We start from the raw sequence: 17,710 nt of genomic DNA, 5'->3' as shown, positions 1-17,710 counted from the left end.
CAAACAAAACACAGAGTCCTAAAACAAAGTCTACAAAGTCCAATTCAGTTCCCTGCAGGCCATTACTAACCTTACTTTCTGGAGTTTTGTGGCCTCTGGTATCTCAGTCTCTTCTACAGCCTGTTGTTCTCCTGTTGTAGCTTCATCTAATGCTCTTAACAGAGACCAGGTGCCTTCAATCAGACCCAACCACAAGGCTGTTATTGAGGAAGAGTTGGGCTGGACCATTTCCCTCTGAAAGGGCCCAGTTCAACCTGTGACACAGCATTTCATGGTCATAGAGATGAAAGCCCTGTTTTAGCCAATGTCTCAGCTACAAAACATGGACTCCTGCGTGCAATTTCTCACACATTTGTTGTATAGTAATATTAAATCACTCTTGTGTCTGGAAGAGGCATAGAAGAGAAGGTATTGACTGATCTGAAGCCACAGAGCTGGATCTCAGAGGGCTTGTGGGTTTGAGTTCTGAACAATGAATGGATCCTTTTCTGGAGCTCAGGCACTAATTCACAGTTTGTACCCAGTTGTTCTGTATGGCCATTATGGAAGTCAGTATCTAAAGTTTGTGATCAGTAAGTCTAGTGAGGCTCCTTCAATTCATAACTGTTGGGGTAAAGAAAAAACCTAAACATTCATCAATAACTCATCCAAAATAGTGAACTGACTGAATCATAATGTCAAGAGTTCTTCTGGTGACAAAGAAAGTCAATCACTCTGCAGCTTTACTGACACTCAATGGGTTGATTGACATGATACTGTCATTATTTTACATCATATTTTGAATACTCTGTGGAACATAAAAGGATATGCAAATATTCTCCTTTATGCTTTACAGGATACAGCATTTATCAACCTAATGCTCTAGCCAAAATCAGCAAATGGATGAAGAGCAGCTGGCTAAAGCTGAACCCAGGCAAGTTGATGCTGGTAGGAAAAAGGAAGCCCTTAAAAGGACTTCCTTCCTCAATAACATCCTACCTTCCCCCTCTCCTGAAAACCTCAGCCATTAAATTCCACTATAATCAAAGTTCTGGCTATTTTATAGGGCTCTTATCCATCTAACAACATTTCCTAATCCACTTTTTCTAACTGTCCCATGAAAATACAGCAAGACACTGAAATAACCCAACTTCTTTAAGGAGTATTTTCCCTCATTGTGTGCATACCTTCTATTAACATTAACATATCTGCACTGAAAAGAAAATATATCCCTTTATTGTCTGTAACAACCATCTATACTGTCATTGTTCTGTCATCCAATTTCTCATTCCAGTCTAATTATCGTTAGTATTACCAATTTCCTATTCTTAGTTTAGTTTGTCTGTTCTTTTCTGTATGCTCTTTCCTGGTGCTTTAAATCCCCAGACATTTTTCTGGTTCAACAATATGCATTGTTGTAATAATTTTCATATTTATCCTTGAAGACATGTAACTCCCACTGAGCGCACTAATCACATGGACTCCTAGCTTTGTACAGAACGTATTTAGCTTTCCTCACTTAGTCCTTCTTTGCTTTACCTTTACACAACATCCTGCAATGTTAATCCTGTTATATGGGAGAGACAGATGTTATTGAAATGATGTATTTCATCTGTGCATCTGAATCAACCTCTATATGGAGTTAAATAGTGGATAAAGTACCTTATCTTAGAAGTTCCCCTGTAAAGCTGTACTTGATGCACAAGACCCCATAAACCCCTACATACGGCTGGGAAACTCCATTAATTTTAATTTGCAAATTTTTCTCTTCATTCTTCTGTTGGGTTGTGTTCTCCCCCCATATACACCTTACTTCAATGGGCCCAAAATTGTGACTCCATAGAGATCTCAATAGATTTGAGGGAAGCTGTTAGAGGCACAAGCTATGCATAGGCAATCTGGCACTTCTGAAGTCAGCCCTACCCGACTCTCCCCTCAGCTTGAGGACAGCATGGTTCCAAATACCACAGTTCCTGGAATCCCCTCTTTTCCCACCTTTGCTGGAAGATGCTGCACTCTATGAAAGAGGAATCTATGAAAGCTGACATTGATTCAGTCAGCATTATCTTCATCAGATGGGCTATGGGTTTGTGGGAAGGGGAGAACAATGCTACCAGAGAGTGGCTTTCCCACTGACTATGCTCCCATTCACTTCCTCCAGATTCAGAGCCCCAAAATGGAACATTTTGCTGAGATGGGCCATTAATGGAATTTTTAGGTCACTGGCAATTCTGAAAAATCTGAAAAAAATCATTTTGGGTCATACAGATGCTTTTTTTCATCCTGACACAAAATGTTTCATTTTGTTTTTGAGTATTTTAAACATGTTTTTAAAATATAAATAAAATTAAAGGAATTTCCAAACAAAATGTCATTTTGAATAAAAAATGTTAACATTTTGTTTAAAAGATGTCAATATGAAACATTTCAATTTTCTATATAAGATTTTTTTTTAAAGCAAAACAAGTCAACAAAATCTACATCACTTCACAAAATATTTTGGTGTCATCAAGTCTGTATTTTTTGCTGCACAAAGTTTTGGTTGAAAAATTTTGCCCAGCTCTCTTAAGAGGTTTCTAAGAGCTCAGGTAAGAAGGAAGTATACTGCAGAGCCACTGTCCCCACTCCTGTTCCTCTCCAGCTAGAATTGTCAAGTTTCTATTCCCCTCCTATGTTCTCTCTAGCAAAGGGGAAATTTAAAAACAAACAAATAGCTTTTCAGATGTCAACAGCCACAAACACAGTGGGCAGATAAATAATTCAGATACATGGAGGGCAAATAATTTGCTGAGAGGCACTATCATCTAATTGATTATGCATATGTTTGAGGGTCAGTAGTCCTGGCTTCTAAAATTTCTGATTCTGATATAATTTGTTATGTGACTTTGAGCATGCCACTTAATTAGGTCTCAGTTTCTGCCTCTGTAAAATGTGTTCCAATGCTATCCTGAAAAGGAGACATCATTAAATAATGTAAGTGTGATAGTCTCCATTTTAGCTGACACCAGGAATTGGATTTGGGACCAACAGAGCTAAAAGCATGAGTCACTACAGCCTGAGTTAAAGAGTCAGGCTCTGTAGCTGGGATCAGGCACAAAGGAGCACACATAACATACACTCACCAGTTCATTACATAAATGCAAATTATAGTGAAAATCAAGCACTGGCAGTTGAACTCAGGATTTGCAGGAACTGATTTGAAGCATTTATTTATTTCTCTAGGTGAGGTGACATTGAGGGAGTACTACCACTACCATTGGGAGCTTTTTCAAAACTCAGAAATTCAAATATTTACATTAAAGTTGCTTTTTGAGTTTTCACATATTTTACTGTGAATTATTTTCAGTCTCTCAAAATTTCACAGGAGGACTACATTTGAGAGGTATAAAACCATTCAGAATGCACTGGGGAAACATTTTGCACCATTTGGTGAAAATCCATCTCCATGTTCACACTACCCTGGAAACACCTTAATGAGAAATCAGAGTTTCAAAGTTAGTTTTAAAAGGAATAATTTCTCAGTGCTATAGATTAAACAAATGCACCCAAGATCTGCTGGCAATAAGGGGAGCCCTTTGCTCAAATATTACCTGGAGGGAACTGACTAATGCTGGATTCAAGTAATAGAGTAAAATCTATAAATTACCATTTGTGCTTTGAGATCCTTGTTATGATGCAAAGATAAAATCTAGGTGTGGGAATGTTTGAAGGGGAAATCCAATGAGAGAAAATGCCATTTCTTGTTCAGCTCTTTTACAAAATCCTCAGAGAAGATGAAAGCTCTTGGAAACTGGCTCTTAGTACATCAGAAAATACAATCACTAAGTGTACAGTCACCAGGGAAGGTTGACACTGAGCTATCTTTCCTGAAATGGAATTAATCTAGCACCTGACATTTCCACATATTTGAGTTTTTGGTATACGTGAGCAACCATGCTGGTCAAATATTTCATTACCTTGACCAACCCTGAGAAAATCATATTGTGCAGATTCCAGCTATGTATGAGATAACACACAGTGTGTGTGTCTGTATGTCTGAGCATGCAGGTGTGGGAGTTAAGGGAGTGCAATTTCATTCCTTAAATCCTTCATTCTTCTTCAGAATAAGAATCTCTAGATAATGGTATCACAGTGGTGGATAAGGTGGAGCACACAGGGCTGCTTGCTGCTTTCTTCCAGCAAATGAATAGTCATTACTTATAGTGCTGTTTGCCATCAGAGAACAAACAGACAGGCATGCAAACCAGTAAGCTGTTCTGACCTTCTACTCTTTGGTCCCCAGGGAGGCCTTTTTTTAAGGGAAATCATTGATTTTTTTATATCAGAGAGATACATATCACATCTAGTAGTAAATTGCCCATGATTCCCTATATTATGGTCCCCAGGGAGTCTTCTGTAAGGGGAAACCTTATGATTTTGACTTTTCAGGTGTGGATTTGCCCTTAAATTATCTCTTTTATAGTCTTAGTCCACACAGCATCAATAACAGGGGGGAAAAAAGAAAAGAAAAAGATTAAGTAGAAATTTAACTTGGCAACATTTTTTACGCTTCACTTCCACACAGCTGAGAGAGATGTACCGGTAGTATAGCTAATGAACAATCTGCTTTAAATCTCACTATGATCCATGGTTTCTAATGTATATGGACCAAAAATCCAGTCCTTTTTCTTCAGCTCCATCTCTTCAAACCCCTAACAGCCACTGTGGGCCATCAGAACCAGTGCTGCCAAAGAGGGTCAGATGCCAGAACAATGCATAACGGTCTACGTTCTCTTCATGGTGTGAAGGTAGACTCCCTGAGAGCTTGCTGCACTAAAGCATGCGAGATTTTTTGGAAGGCCAATGCGGGAGTATGGTACAGGACACAGTCTGGGACTGAGACCACCAAGCAGCACCACAGGAAGTTAGGCGACTTCTGATCAGATTACAGAGACTGGGGAGATGTCAAGGTAGGACACGGACTGGAGTGCCATGGAAGGTTACCTGAGGGGATTGGAGGATCAGCAACGATCGTTGCATGGGGACTTTGGCCAGTGTTCTCTCAGAGGACAGCTCAAGTTAGCAAACAGAGAGGCAAGCTATCTCATGGTCTGCCCTATATCTCCAAGTGAGGTGGCTGCCTCACTGTCTGTCACAACCAGGACATGACTCGTGAGGGTGCCCAAGCAAGGATCTATCAAGATTAACAGCAAGTTCATTCTCTATTGAAGACAAACCCTGTGTGGCTCCATTGCCCATTCCTTCCCATGCTTGTTTTGGAGGAGGCAAAAGGAATCAGGGAGGCATGAAGATGCAGCAGCAAGTGTGGTATGTTTTCATTATCTTTCTTGGCCCTGTGCAGAAGAATTCCTCTCCTTTTTAGCTCCAGCAGAGATATCAATGGCCCATTATTTTGAGCATTGCTGCAGCCAGACTTTGACATTCTGTGTTGTGGGGGAGGAGAGGGAGGGAGAGGATTCTCATGAAAACAAAGTGTGAGCAAAGGAGTTATGTTTAGATTTGAGTTCTCTCTCACCTCAGCTAATCCAGGTCATTTTCAGCCCTGTCAAAAACCAACCCTAAAATCCAGGCAACGTCTTCCCCTACTCTGTTTTTAATGTTGTGATTTGGAATACTTACTGAAGACAAACTGTGGAATCTAATAATCTTTAGTCCTAGGAAATTTTACCTACAATTGGACTGTGAATAAGAAAGATCTGGAGCACAATTACTCCAGGGAAAGGGAGGGAGAGAAGTTTTAAGATGGGAGAGATATACAAAGGGGAGAGAAAACAAATATTGAAATTAGCTTCAGGAAGGAAAACAAAGCAGGGAAAAAAAAGCTACCAGCAACACTCTCTATTGCTATTTTCTTTTTGCCTCCCACATTCCAGAAGTCTTTGATTAATGACAAATGGTGCAGATGACAAATAATTTGCTTCTACTTAACTGCCAACATTTTTATTTTTATTTTAAATATTCATAAATGAATTTAATGCTCATGAATGTGGGAAACTAATAACATTAGCCTGAGCCAGACATAGCTTAGGTAGGCATTGTGCAAGATTTTCCACACAGCTCTGCCAGTACAACTAAATCTTCATCTTTAACACCCCTACTAATACTCCAGTCCTAGGCCTTTTCTTTTGTGCAGACAAATGAGTAGTGGTTTTGTAAGGTGGTCAAATTAGAATGGTGTCATTTTCATTCACGTCCTAAAATATTATTTAAACCCAGGAAAACAGAGGTGAATGGCTCTTGGGAGTGCTCCTCCTTCTCCCCACTATTTTATGTGGGCCTTCTAGCATCCTGTATTCAAGACCAGGTTGTGCTTTGTCCCTATGTGTGTGCAAAAGCAGGACAACCATGCAAGAAGCCTGTAATCTTCCTCCCCAAAGGAAGGGTTGGACAATTGTTGTTTGTTGTCCCTTGAATGCAGTTTGCTCCAAACTATTAGCAATATCATAAAGGCAAGGTGGGGATGAGGTAGACAGTGATCCTAACTGCTCTCTACAGTGGACAGAGTTTTGCTGTCTTAGTTGAGCAGAAAGGAGCACATGTTGCACTGTTTGAGTGGGCAGTCTCAGCTGTGCTACCCAGCTCCGTGCTGTCCTCACAGAGGGCTATATCTTCAAGGCAGAATTCAGCCTGTTGCAGCATTGTGTTTTCCTGGAACTATCAATGGAGTAGGATCATATATACATGTCTATGGATGCTCTTTGGTTCTCCTACCTTTAGTAATACATTTCTTTATATGGGAACCCAAAAAATTCTTCTTCCCATGTGTCCTGAGTGCTGATCCAATGAAATCCAGCAGATCTCTTTTATGTTCTGGCAGCTGAGAGGACATCAAGAGTCTGACATAAAGGCAACATTTTAAGTGACTGTCTGGACCAGCAGGCAGGTTAGAACACTTGAATCTGTTATGAAGCTATCTTAAAGATAGAGGAACCAGATGGATGTTCATGAAAAAGAGAGGGAAATTTGAGTGGATTCTCAAAGGAACATGAAGGATTCTGACACCAGGGTAACTTCAAACTCCATACAGACCCCTACATCTTAAACTTTTTGGCTATTTATATATCTCCCTCTACTTCTTCAGACTATTAATGACTGAGAAAGAAAACAAACAAAGATATCTTATATATCAGAGGCTGTACAGACAAACCAGTGTCACTATTGCACAACCAATGAAAAATAAATGCAACAAGCTCTGAACAGTAGCCAAACCTAAGCCTGCACACCTGGCTCCCATTTGTTATAAGTTTGAAACTAAAAACAAAGAGTCTTGACTTACAACTGAACATTTTGTGTCTGACCCCAGCAGCACAACTTGACAGCAGCTGAGCTGAGGAAAACAAAAGCAACCTGAAAAGATCAATGTAATCTGCTTCTTCCTCTTCAGGGTCTCCCTCTCCTGGCTCCTGAACTCAATGCCAATGTTTTAAACAAAAACAAACATAAAATAGAAAATATGACAGTAACAAAACCGTTGAGCTGCTTCTATCCACCCACATGTGTGTAGTGATAAAACCAAAATATGACAGAACATTTCCTCTTGGCAGGGCAATGTAGCTTTCTCGTCCTGAGGTATCACAGTCCCACAAAACATTTTTTCTGTTCTGTTATTTTTTCCCCTAAGCCACTTAAACAAATCCCAAAGGACTCAGCCATGCTATTCAGGCATAGCCCTTTCTTGTGGGTGGTGTGAGCCTGAGCTGCACCAGGCGGGGGGAGAGGCACTGAAAGGCATTCGCAAAGCACACATGGGAGCTCACCATCCCTCCTGAACAGCATATTTCCCTTTTCCTAAGGCCAGCATGCTCTGCCTATTCTTTACCCTCGCCTTTCCTCCTTTGGTCACAATGTGCCATGGAGGGAAGTGAGGGTGCAGTCTCTGAGCACCTCTGAGTACAAGGACTTCAACCCTGCCCAACCCTTTTATAGATCATGTCAGAGGAAGGAGGCTCCCTACTCCCCCTCCCATCAGCCAGGGATTCTGTGTATCGTGGGAGTGCTGAAAGCCACTGAACCAAACTGTAAACCCTGTATATAATGGAAACCACTTCAAACGAGGGGGTGCTGCAGCACCCTTCGCACCCCTAATTCAACCACGTATGTCATCAGCATGGAATGGCCTGATGGAGCTGGACCCTAAATTAGCAACCATAGAAACACAACAGAGAAGAGCCAATAGGCTAAAGTCATGCTCATAATCTAGGTGCATCTGAGCCAATCCCATTCTTAAATCTCTTCAGCAAACCTATTTTTGGTTTTAACAACGATCCTTCATCTCTGGTCAGGTAGTGACTGGAACTGTGCAAATGAAAATTCTCATTGTCAGCCAAAAGTAAACAAAGACAATTATTTTTTTGTGGATTTGCAAAAAAATGGAACATTTTTTGTTCTCTCTAGATTTTTGTGAAAATGAAAGTGTTTCAGTAAGTGGAAAATTGGCATTCACATAAAGAAAAAAACATCAGTTTCTAATGGCTCTAATGCTGACCTAGGAAAACATAGTTAATTTGTAGGACTTATTACTACAGGATAAAAATGTAGTCCATTGAGGCAGATACAGTAGCTCAGAAAGATTTAAAAAGGGGTTAGATCTTAGATGATAATCATATCAGAATAAAATTACAAGGGCTTTCAGTCTTCATGCTCCTGGCATAAATTGACCAACAGTTGAGAGGAGGAAGAAATTTCACACCATGTGAAAGAGAGTAAAAGGTCTAAACCTAAAATTGGGTGCCAGGAACTCCCAACTCCTAATTCTGGTTCTAATTCTGACTCCCTCTAGGACTTGGACAACTCCCTGGAAGCCTCTCTATCTTTGTTCACCTATTTATTACATTGAAGAAATAATATTCACTTACCAACCTGCCTTTCTGGACATGTCTGAGGATTAATTAGCTAATGCTTTTAAAGTGTTTTGAAGGTCAAAAGAGCTAAACAGGTACTCATAATTAGGTGTAATACTGGAGATTATACCTTCCTCTAAAAGCAACAAGTACTGGCCACTGTTGTGATACAGTAAATTTTGCATTCTTATAGAAGTGAAGGAATGCACAGTCTTTTCTAACTTCAGCTTGCCCGTTTCCCCACTATACACACACACACACACACACACACACACACACAGACTGTCCAGCTCTACACTAGAAACTTTTGCTAGTATAATAATCTCAGTTAAGGGTATGATTTTTTTACAATGCATTTATACCAGCAAAAGCCCGAGCACAATCAAATGCTTTTGCTGTACAGCTTATTTTCTTTGGAGAACTGGCAAAACACATTATTGCCAGTGTAAACTGTGCCTATACTAGAAAGGTTTGCCAGGACATATATTCATGGATAGTTATACCAGCAAACCTTTCCTGATGTAGACTACAGCCTAGAAGCAAGTCCCAGTTCATTAGAGAATGGGCAACACAGGTTCATATAATCTTGACAAGGTACATATATTTCATGTATGCCTATATACACACGGAACACACACACAAAGAATGAGAGACAGAAGGAGACACCAACTGAGCCCATAAGATTAGTTTTAGACAAGCCTGAGTAATAAATACTGCAGGAAACCAAAAAAAAAAAAAAAGGCACTCTCTTATAAGTGGGCCAGAATCCACTTCTATTTAACCTCCCACACCAACTTGTTCACAATCTTGCCTCTATAGTTTATTACCATTCCAGACTGCTTCATCATGGCACAAATGTAGACTTTATCTCTCACACAAGATAATCTTGTTATAGACAATCTGGTTATTGAATGTCCTCGACAAAGAACAATCTTGTTAATAGCTTGCCTGCTCAAAGAAGTGTCACTTCAAATCCATCTTGTATCTGGATCTCAGCTACATATAAATGTCCTCATCTGCAGCTACCCTTCCTTAGACTGATGTTGGTTGCTGTCTCTTAGAGTCAAATGCCTCACAAAAGACTTACTCAGCTGGTGGAATTTATTTCACATAAAACAGTTCTATAGAAATTTTATCTCAATGACCATCATCTTTCTCTCTATGAAGCACAAAGTTGCCTTTTTTGCAGTTTTTCTTGAACAATGTAATCTATTAAATTTGACTTAAGTGAAAACATAGGTCAAAACTGTTCCCCACAGATCCATTCATGCCGAAAATACTCGATGCATATCTTGCTTCTGAGGCATCAACTCCCCTCCCTGGAACCCTGTGGAGGCCTTCTACAGCGTCCAGGGTGATTGCAGAGACCGAGTGAGCTGGAGGGGAACTAGGTAAGACCGGAATAGGATGAAATGCACATCCTCCCCTCCGCAGCCCTGTGGAAATTCATCAGAAACGATAATAGTCTAGAGCTGCAATATCTTTTCACATGGAGCTCTCCACCCCAAGCATCCCAAGGCAGCTGAAGCCAGTGCTGGAAACCTGGGGAGTTGCCAGCAGCTTTCCAAACTTTCCCATTGGGTGGTAAATCACTGATGCCAATGGGATGATCTTGGCCAGAAGATCTTTGCAAATATTTCCCCTCAAGCAGGTGAATCCATGAGAAGGGGCAATCTGGTCCACAGGTTGTACTGTCAGCTATCAAAAGTTAGATGAAATGCAACTTATAAATACTACACTTTGTATATTCCCTATCCAGAATAAAAGATTACATTTTGATAACACAGCTTATATCTATCTTACATTATATAGGATAATGTAAAACTGTGTTCTTTGTTGTAAGCTAAAAATAAATTGCATTATTTTCAACAGATAGAGCCTAGAATCCAGATCTGAGCTCTGGATCCAAACACTCCCATAGGATGGTGAAGTTCTGATCCAGGACCAAACTGTGCATCTTGGGCTCATGTTACATTTCAGTCTATGTTTCTCATGTGTAGTTTATGCAGTGCCTTGAAAGTGGCATATCACGAGCTGAGAGAAGTGACAGGAGATGTAATGTGATGTGAAGGGGAGATGGGTTTCAATTTGAGAATATGACTTAGATGCATTGGCACGGCATCAAGAGGAGGTCCTGGCACACAGCAGAGATAACAAACAGCTTTTGGAGAAAACAGTATCAGATGCAATACAATGCAGCAATCTCTGCAGAGAAAGAGGTGAAGGGTCGCTGCAATAGCCAAGTATAGAAAATAATGAAGAAGGGTTATAATAAGGATATACAGGCAAATAAGATAGGTGATCTCAAGGCTGACTCTCTAGAAATATAGCTCTGCTGGCATATAACAGGAGGACAAATGTTGATCCTACAACAATTAAAAATTGCTCTGGGTAAGGAAACAGGCTGAAAACAAATCACAAGCTAGTTCATTTTGAGCCCTCAACGTTAATCAAACTAGATTTTAATAGAAATTTTACTTTTCCCCTCTAACTCTAGCCACTGCTAAACACAAGTCACTGGGTACTTATGGATCTAAATCTAGAGATGCTAAATGTTTTGGGGTAGTCTAGTTTTACAAAGGCCTTTCTTGTACTAATATATTACTCTACAACAATGATAAAGCATCAGAAGAATGTGTCATGGCAATAAGGGAGGGAAATGGTTTGATCAGAAAACTGTAGTATTTTATTCCAGTCTCTGATTTCCTAGATGACCATGGGATGCACTCCCATGCAGCTACAATTGAGCCACTGCTAAACACAAGTCACTGAATAAATGTAGAGGAAATCCAACCTCCCTTGCTATCTGCAAATATTTTCCTAAATTCTGGCTCACCAACATCTACTGTATATTGATAAGGATAACAAATTTAATGCAATAAACTTTGCTCAATGTTTGATTCAAAGACTTTATTCTATCAGTGGTATTTGATTATGTGGATCACTGGATATAACACCGCTGGAAATACCACACTTGATAAAATTTCCAGAAATTGCATTATCAAAGATGGTGCAAAACCACAGAAGAGTATTCCCTACTAGAGTGTTGGTCTTCATACAGTGCTGGTCTTCATTCCAGTTAGACATGTGCTACGCATCTCTAAGATTAAGTGCAATCTTTGAAATATGTTTGAGAGTCAGAAAGATTAATGTGTTTTCATTCACTATTGCTAGGAACTTTGTGGTCCCATTACTACTGTCACAAGCATAAAAGACATGATTGTCTTGTTCTTTATATAATGAATGTAATGCCATTTTCTCAGGAAGAAATTTTAGTCTCATAACTCAGTAAAAAAAGGCCCACTTCTAAATGTGTGTCTTGTGTAACAGATGTCTGGTCTTATCATTCAGTAACTATAAAGTAACTATTTTGTTCTCTTTGTGGAAATCCATACATAAATATGGGATTTAACTACTTGAAACTGCTGCAGGTGTCCATGGCAGGTGAGGGTTAATAGTGTATTTTCTTGCAGTGCATAGACATAGCTCATGATTATTTAACATAATAGCCCAAAAAGTATATGAAAATGTTGTATAATAATTTAATATATCACTTTAAAATGTACCTGAAGTGTCAAGACTGCTCTCCTGGTTTTGTTTTTTATATGTTATTCAATTTTTTCAATCATTTTTCTAATAAATCAAGCAAAATCTAGGTGCCAACATATGAATCAAGTACAAAAGACCAAGATACTTACACAAGGCTTGGATTTCCATGTACACTGCTTCCCTGTTTATTAAAAATGGATGTCAATTACTCTTCAAAAAAATGTTAAGATGAGTGTCCAAGCTTTAGCTAAACTTCTTGACAACAGACAATTGGTCAGAACCAAGAAAATGTAACCAAACTTTTTCCTACTAAATTTCATGTAAGGTTTGGAACAAATGCTTAGAGAAATTTTAATTTAATCCAAACTAGTTTGCCCATAACTGAATCTGGTGGGTGTTAGAAAAGTGATTTGGTAAAATAGCAACAATTTACACAAAAGATCTGCTCCCTGAATAGAGTTATAGCTATGACACAATAAATGTTTAGTACTTTTTATTCCCCTTTCTGTTGTGGAGCCAACACAGTTCTGAAAAAGTGCACCAAAATCTGCACTGTGCATCATCAATAGAATAACCAACAAAGTCCAGAATCTCCTATGCTGATGATGGTATGTAAGCAAGAAAGAACACAGCTTGACTTTCACATTCATTTGCAAGACTGACAGATAGAAAACACATTTGTTTTATTTGCAAACTGAACATATTTGATATAGAAATCACCGAGAGAAAAACAAACATGAAATTCCATATTATCATTTCACAGTCACTTTTTAGACTACAATTGCACATTAATATGGTCCCATATTTGTCAGCTAAATTAGTTCTAATATGTCTTCCCTTTTGTACTCCAAGAGCCTTGGTATCACAAGTAAGATATACGAGCTTTAAAATTAGTCAAGTAAACAGAAGACACTACACATAGAATGCCGGAAATGAAAGGAGATACACATATTCAGATACAAACAAAATTAGAAGTTAGTGTTCTGAAAATAGGATTTCTTGAAAAACACCATGGTTTAAGGCTTTAGAGAACAATCATTGTACTCAGTGTAAGAGTGAAGACAAGAGGCAATTTAATCTGCAGCTGGTTTAAAAATAAACACAGCAACGGAAGATAAGGAGTGAAAGAGGGATAAATCCTCCTGTAGCAAACTTGATGGACAGACAGGCTGCCATTAACAATGCTGTTGCCTTTGTAAGTACAGAGTGATGTGGAGATACCCTGGCATTTATACTGTAGACACGGTCCTTAAAGATTTTACACCTCCAATTCCTTAGAATTATCAGCTATCTCCAGCCTGTCAGTCATCCTGGCAATCTTAGATTTTTAGCTTGCAGGCCAGGCAGATTATTGACAAAGCAATCCAGGGTGATATAATACACCCTGACAAACAACAGTGAGGGGGATTGTGTTTACTACTTTCACTGCACCAATTCGGCTAAATTATTTCTTAACACTGAAAGTAAACTTTCTCCTGATAAGCATTCACTCCCTGCACACTATTGTTTTGCTGTACTGCACTAGCTCAAGGGAAGTAGTAATACAGCTCCGATGCATCTAATTTAACCTGCTCAGTACTAATAGAAATAAAAGAGGGTTTTGACTCAACAGCTGATATATCTGTAAGTACAAAACACTGTGCTATAATGAAGTTAAGGATCTGGCTTAAACAGACAAAAGCAAGAAAATTTCAAATGTAGGTTCGCTACTCTGTTCTCAATCTATCCTACTTCTGAAGGGATTAAAGCACACACACTAGATGTGCGACTGCATACTGTTCAAAGACATAAGCACAATGATGTGCACACATATACAAAAAAAGAAAACCACAATAAAATTGGTTTTGACATGACAACTTTTTTTACCATGTTTTTGCCCAAGGGCAGTTTTCACATTTAGGTTATAAATTTTTTTTGGGGGGGAAGCAGCTTTTAGAATGATGGTAGTCCATTAGGTATAGCAATGACCCTAGGCACTGCTAAAATTCTGAGCTAATTAGACTATTTTATACCAGTGATTATTTGGCACAAAATATTGTATTCAAAACTTCGCAGAATATACAATGCTTTGGTGTGCATGATCACATTCAATTAAGTTATTTGCGTCGAAGTGTGATGTCATAGCTGTGTAAGAAGACATCACACTTTCACAGTCGTTCTTACTCTGTTGTTTGTAAATGTCATCTGCATTAGTTTTGTCAGACATGTTAACTAACAAATATTTTTTGGGTGAGGAGAGGCGGTGCCAGCTTTAAGATGGGACTCACAAGTAGAAGTCCAGATCCAAGTTTCCCAAAACTTCAGGTAGGGACAGAGTTGGACAGAGGGTTTTGGTTCATTCTAGATATAAGAGCCAGCGGCCAAATTCATAACTGGAAGTGAACTTTCCCGAGGTTTGGTATTTGATCAAGTTCAGGTTCATCTCTAGATAATAGCTCTGAATTAGCCTGCAGATTCAAGACACCCACCCTATTTGCAGACCTCCCTGTTTGTAGATACCAACCCCTTAATCTGGAAATTGTGTTCATAACTTGCCCACGGCACCAAAAACAAACAGATTCTTGTTTGGTGTTATAGAAAACATAAAATACATGTATTCAGTATTTAAAACCAGATTCGATTGATATTTATTAATCATTTAATTAAAATAACTATATAAGTATGTATGTGTGACTTAACCACCCCTTAGTCTCCTCCTTAGTTCTGTTGGGGTCTCCTTAGGTCTCCTGCAAAAAACACCAACACACTGGTAGAGGACAATTCTGCTCGTGCCCTTTGATTGGGTAGTTTAGGTAATGTAAAATATTTACCCTTTAGTACCTCTTCTTTAAGGTTGCAGGGTTCTTTCCTCATTGGGAACAAACTCTTTGAAACACCAACAACAAAAGTACTGCTTAAAACAAAATTTATTAAAAATAGGGAGAAAATGGATTTCACACAAAATAAATGGTTTGCTACACATGGATAAATTTAAATTTCTCATAAATTAAACTACATAAAGCACTCTTAGCCTAGCTGCAAAAAAGAAATCAAGTCTTACATATCCAAAGTGGAAGTCCTGGCTCTGACCGCTCTGTGAGAGTTCCAGGCTCATGCTATGTCCAGAGAACAAGAGATACCTAGACAGAGACAGACCCCAGCCACATGCAACTGGGGGGTTGTTCTTTTTTAGTCTTCAAGTGTTACACTTTATTACCACACTAGCACTTACTGTGGTATAACTTACGTCACTTAGGGGCATATAAAAGTCACGCCCCCTTGAACGAGGTAAATTACACCAACCTAGGTGCCAGTGCAGAGAGCATTATGTCTGCAGGAAAGCTTCTGCCGCTCTTGGGGCTGCTGGAGTTAAGCCGACCGGAAAGCTCTCTCCCATTGGATTAGAGCAGCTACACTAGAGAATTTACAGCAGTGCCGCTGCATTGCTGCAGTTCTGCTGCTGGAAATTCTCTAGTGTAGCCGTAGACTAATTAGGATCCTTTTTTCTCCAAAGCAGAGCTAATTCTCTAAGCTAGACCACTTCCACCTCAAGACGACTTTCCCCATTTCCCAGCCTTAAGCATAGCATTTCACACACTCCTCTGACCACCAAGTCAGTTGTTTTTAGATGAGCCTATCCATTGTTCCTGGGAAAGTAGCATTGTCTGACTGGGTGGAGATTTTTCTGAAGTTAAAATTGTCCTCTTGCCTTCCCTTGGTTATTAATTATTAATTTATCAGCATACTATATTTAGTTTTCCACAGTATACGGTTTTGCTAATTATTTAACTATTATGACTATGGATATAATTTTCAGAAGTGCTTAAATCATTTCAGAAGTAACTTGGCTACATATGAACCTACAGTTCACTGAAAGTCCTAAGGCCATGTGTTCATCATGGGGACTATAGCGACATAGCTACACTGCCGTAGCTACACCAGTATATCCCTGTACTGTAGACACAGCCTATAGCGATGGAAGGCATTTTTCCACCGCTGTAGGAACTCCACTTCCCCGAGTGACAGTAGCTAGGTCAACAGAAGTGATATAGCTGAAACTACACTAGGTATTAGATCAGCATAGCTAAGATGCTGAGAAATGTGGATTTTTCACACCACTGAGTGCTGTAGCTGTCTCAACTAAATTTTAAGTGCAATGGACTTAAACCTGACACAGTTTTCATATCAGTATAACTATTTTGGTTAGAGATTAATGTTGTTAGTGGTGGGTATTTTTTATTGAAATAGTTATACCAGTAAAATCCATTGTGTGGACATAATTTTACATGTACAAAGGAGTCTTATACTGTATAGCTTACTTCCCTTCCCCTATAAGAATAAACTATACCAGTATAAGCACATTTATATTGGTAAAACTGTGTTCATACTACAGTGCTTAAAACAGTACAACCTGTTGTGTAGAAAAGCCATTAGGCTCCTAAGTGATATAGGCACTTTTAATTACATATATAGTCATATTAATTAAACGATTAGCAAAATAATAATATTAAAACACATATATAATAACATGATTGTTGATAACTCCTTCCTAATCTGATTTAATTGTTAATTGCAATGGTCCAGCCCTCCCATGGCAACTGAAATTACATAGTTTGTGAGTTTATATCTATGTTTGTTTATATATGAATATATACACACATGCCCCAACACAGTTTGTATTTGCATTATTTTTTTCATCTTGTTTATGTTCTGGGAAGGAAAAATTATAGAACATTGAAAGAACAAAACAGAGAGTGTAGAAAGTGTTATTTTGTGCCACATTAAAAGATGATTTTTCAATTTGATGACATCACCATTTTCCAAAGTTATAATCTGATGAAGCTTTGGAAAATTCTTCCTTCTACTGCAAACAGTATTTACTATGGTTTTCGACCTCTGAAGAGTATAAGTACAAAGGGTAAATATTCAAGAGTGATGAAAAATTCTGTGAAGCCCAAATATATCTTTGAATATACTATGGATGCTGACAGAAAGCAAAACTGCCTGAATTATAACAATGATAATTTGTAATTTTAATTATTAATAAGGAGATGACGGCCAAGTTTCCAAAAATCTTTCTATTAAGAATTCTCAGTATAAATCTCTCTGATATACTGTAATGCTACTTCATCTTTGCTGCCAACCGTGCTGGAATGCATAAAGCCCCTCATTAGTTCACGCCTTCGCTTACAAAGATTGCTTTAACAAAGGGATGCAGTGTGCATTAATGACTTTTAGAATTAAGATATGACTGTGGCAAAACAATAAATACCTCCATCTTATTAAGATGATTTGGTAACAACGGTGCAGAGCTGCTTTGTATTTGCTTTTCTCCGCATGCATTTTAGTTCAGGCAGACAACC

At 38.8% G+C, this 17,710-nt stretch overlaps 1 long non-coding RNA gene across 1 annotated transcript in view; it reads right to left on the bottom strand.

Moving 5' to 3' along the window:
* Positions 1 to 525: 525 nt before the first annotated feature.
* Positions 526 to 17,710, bottom strand: part of LOC122465982 — a 366,320-nt gene continuing 349,135 nt past the window's right edge. The window contains exon 4 of the long non-coding RNA XR_006291147.1: positions 526 to 603. This is a non-coding gene — a long non-coding RNA (uncharacterized LOC122465982). The remainder of the gene's footprint in view (positions 604 to 17,710) is intronic.

Source organism: Chelonia mydas, chromosome 5, assembly GCF_015237465.2.
Source record: "Chelonia mydas isolate rCheMyd1 chromosome 5, rCheMyd1.pri.v2, whole genome shotgun sequence".
Classification (NCBI taxonomy): Eukaryota; Metazoa; Chordata; order Testudines; family Cheloniidae; genus Chelonia; species Chelonia mydas.
Note: the sequence above shows the minus strand (reverse complement) of the source record. Positions and strands in the feature narration are given on the sequence as shown.